This window comes from Halyomorpha halys, unplaced genomic scaffold (genome assembly GCF_000696795.3).
Source record: "Halyomorpha halys isolate HHAL.00 unplaced genomic scaffold, Hhal_1.1 Scaffold22.1, whole genome shotgun sequence".
Taxonomy (NCBI): domain Eukaryota; kingdom Metazoa; phylum Arthropoda; class Insecta; order Hemiptera; family Pentatomidae; genus Halyomorpha; species Halyomorpha halys.
The window spans coordinates 1,143,965-1,147,237 of NW_027104816.1; the positions used below are offsets into that span (position 1 = coordinate 1,143,965).

A 3,273-nucleotide genomic window follows, 5' to 3' on the forward strand; every position below is an offset into this window, starting at 1 on the left:
ACTGTACAAATAATAAATACTATAAGTAAATATATTGTATGTTTCATATACACTTGAAAATCTTGGGAAGGAACCACCCATTGGTGGAACTTCAAGCATTAATTTAAATTAGAAGGTCCCGTGGCCATCTTCTTTTCAGTCGCCTCGAAGGGATTTTATAGATTATATATTATATTTTTAACATCAGGGATTGTTAAGGATGGAAGATTAAGAATTAATGGGTTAGGATGGGTAAGGAGTTTGGAATGAAAAGACGCATATCTGTTTTGGGCCAAATCTGCAATGAATGGGATGTTAAGGTCTTTATGGATGAGTTTATTTATAACGTAATAAGGAGCATCAAGGATTTTACATAGGATTTTGGATTGGAACGATTGGATGCTGGAAGAATTTGATGGTTTGGTGGTGCCCCAGAGCTCAATTCCATATGTCCAAATTGGCCTGATTATCGTAGAGTATACTAATTTTTTGTAGTGAATAGTAAGATGCATTAGTTGGGTCGTTGTTTACAAAAAATATACATCAGCGTATGTTGTTTAGGACTGTGTTAAAGTGGGTTGGGATGTCAGCTGTATTAACCGTATAAAGAATTTAATTTCCTAACTTGAACACTATTAATAGTGAAGGAAGCGTATCTTGTTTTAACGTAAAATACCGATGCTTGGGTATGCTTATGATTTGGTAATATTAGGTGAGAATAAGAAAAAAAAATACCGCCATGTTGATAAACTATTACGGATTAAACACAATTTATGGTTAGCATTAGAAACGGGAGCAATTTTGGTGCCTATATATGTATATAATATAATCAATGAATTTTTATATTCATGTTAAGCAAACGCCCCTCCAAACCCAAATCTACTAAATCAGAAAGAACGGAATCCTCCCACCTATGTTTCGTATACGCCCTTCTCGCAGCAATGCTAAAACCTGAATTGTATTTACAGGTTGTTGAGTAGCCTTCAAAATTATCACATTAACTATTTCTTTTTCGGTGCGAATATTTTATGTAATATTAAAATTATGAAGAAGATGGTCAGGCGTGCGGTTACTAGAAAACTAAAAATATTTATTCGGCGACGTTTCACCCCACTTTGTCCAGCTTTATCAGGGCTAAGAAAGATACAAAAACAACTAAAAATATTTTGACATAATAGGATACTCATTAACTATCATGATGTTGTGTTTTAAATTTTGTATTCTCATTTCTACTTTTCTTTCATTTGTATATTCTCTTTTAAATTATATTCACATAATTTTAAACCCACCTTAATTTACCTTTTGTATTTTATTCTATTATGTCAAAATATTTTTATTTGTGTTTTCTATCTTTTTATCCATGTTGAAGCTCTACAAAATGGGGTGAAACCTAGGCAAATAAATAGTTAATGTGATAATTTTGAAGGCTACTCAACAACCTGTAAATACAATTCAGGTTTTAGCATTGCTGCAAGAAGGGCGTATACGAAACATAGGTGGGATGATTGCGTTCTTTCTAATTTAGTAGATTTGGGTTTGGAGGGGCGTTTGCTTAACATGAATATAAAAATTCATTGATATATTTATATTCATTGTGACAATTTAATTTTTTTTTATTTAATAATATTCATTTATTATGTATGTAAATGTTATTGTGGCATTTATGGAGAAATTTTATTTCTATTGCTTACCTTTTTCCTTCTTGGAGAATTAGGATAGTTATGCTAGAGAAATATTTATCGATTAGTTTTAGTTCCAACTTACTAAAACTAAAAATAATCTTTGTTGATAAGGAAAGAGATGTTGAACCGCTATCATAAACGAAGTTTTAATTAAATTTGTTTTCAAAGTAGTTATAAGTTTGTGCATTAATTATTGGAGATGAAAATAGTTTCTTTATAATTTTGTACCAAGTACCAGGAGGAATGTGTCCATGTTTGTAATTAGTTGTTTGTTCATTTGTGTTCGTTTCATTGTCAGGTTTTTTTTGTTGAAGTTGACTTATTATTATTAAGTAAAAAAAGAAGTCTACGAAGTACCCAAAACTAATTACTGTTTCCTCACTATTTTATTAGATAAATAAGAAAAACAAATGCTAATGACAATTATGTTTTAAAACTGTGTAATCGGCAAATAAATCCTGATTTTTTAAAAACGCCTAAACTTGTTCCTATTTATTATGTACTATTTTACTTCAATATAACCTAGTAAGTCAAACGTACACTTTTCTCCACTGCTATGTACTAGTAGCAGATTTACTTGGGATGCCAAGATAATCGCTGAAGGCAATTATCCAAAATAAGTTAATTTATTGATGACAAATAGAGTCCTAAAAAACTATTATTATAATTGGATTCTTTTCCAAAGGCTGTTTGTGTGTTTACCAGTTTACCAATTAAATACCTTTATATTTATAAAATGTTCTTATCATTAATTATATAGGATAATCAAGAGTGGTATATTAGGTTATATAATAGTATATAAACTACATAAAGAAAGTAAGTATTTATTCACAATTTGTTATTATGATTCAAATGATTCAGATAAAGGTTGCACATAAAATATAAGTTATTGCATGATTACTTATTAGTTAATTTATATTTATAGCTGCTGATGCCGTGGGATGTAGTGCTGTAGGTGTCTTCTGTTTCATCAGGGATGTCCAGGTCTCCTGGCCTTCGTCTGGTCGAAGTGCATCCTCCTGACTGTGGTTCTCACTCGTCTAACCCTTCCTGTTGAGTGTCTCTGTCTGCTCTTCTAAATTCCCTTTTGTCTTTTTCTCCCACTTCCCTTTTGGGGCGTTACCTTATTTTTAAATTTCTTCCCTGATTGGTTATCGATGTCCGAAGACTTCCGAGGCAAGCGTCCCCCTCCTCAGGGCCGAGGATGTGTAACAAAAAGTTTGACTTGTCCAGGAAGGGCATGCACCTGGTTAATTTGATTCTGGTCCCTCGTAACAAACTATCATTTTTGTTAGAACACTTAAAGGTTAGCCAATCTAATTTTCTCAGGGGCCTCTGGTAATGTGACAAACTTAATACAGATGTTTTCATATGCGGGGACTCAGTAAGAGACTCCTACCCTAACCAGGTATCGGGGACAGATAGCAAAAACCCTTAATAAACGACATAATGTTGAAATCATGGCTAATTCCTCGATACATAGCACCACAATAACGGATATAGACCGCTAAAAATAAAAAATAAAAATAAATCAGACATACATACCCCGTTCAACTTTACAGGAAATTAAGAAAACAATTTTGAAATAATACAAACACTGTTTTATATTTAT

The 3,273-nt window shown here is 32.1% G+C and overlaps 1 long non-coding RNA gene across 1 annotated transcript in view; it reads left to right on the forward strand.

Annotated features, from left to right (window-relative positions):
• LOC136795311 (uncharacterized) overlaps positions 1-3,273 on the forward strand; it is a 707,978-nt gene that overhangs the window by 197,379 nt on the left and 507,326 nt on the right. The window lies entirely within an intron of this gene.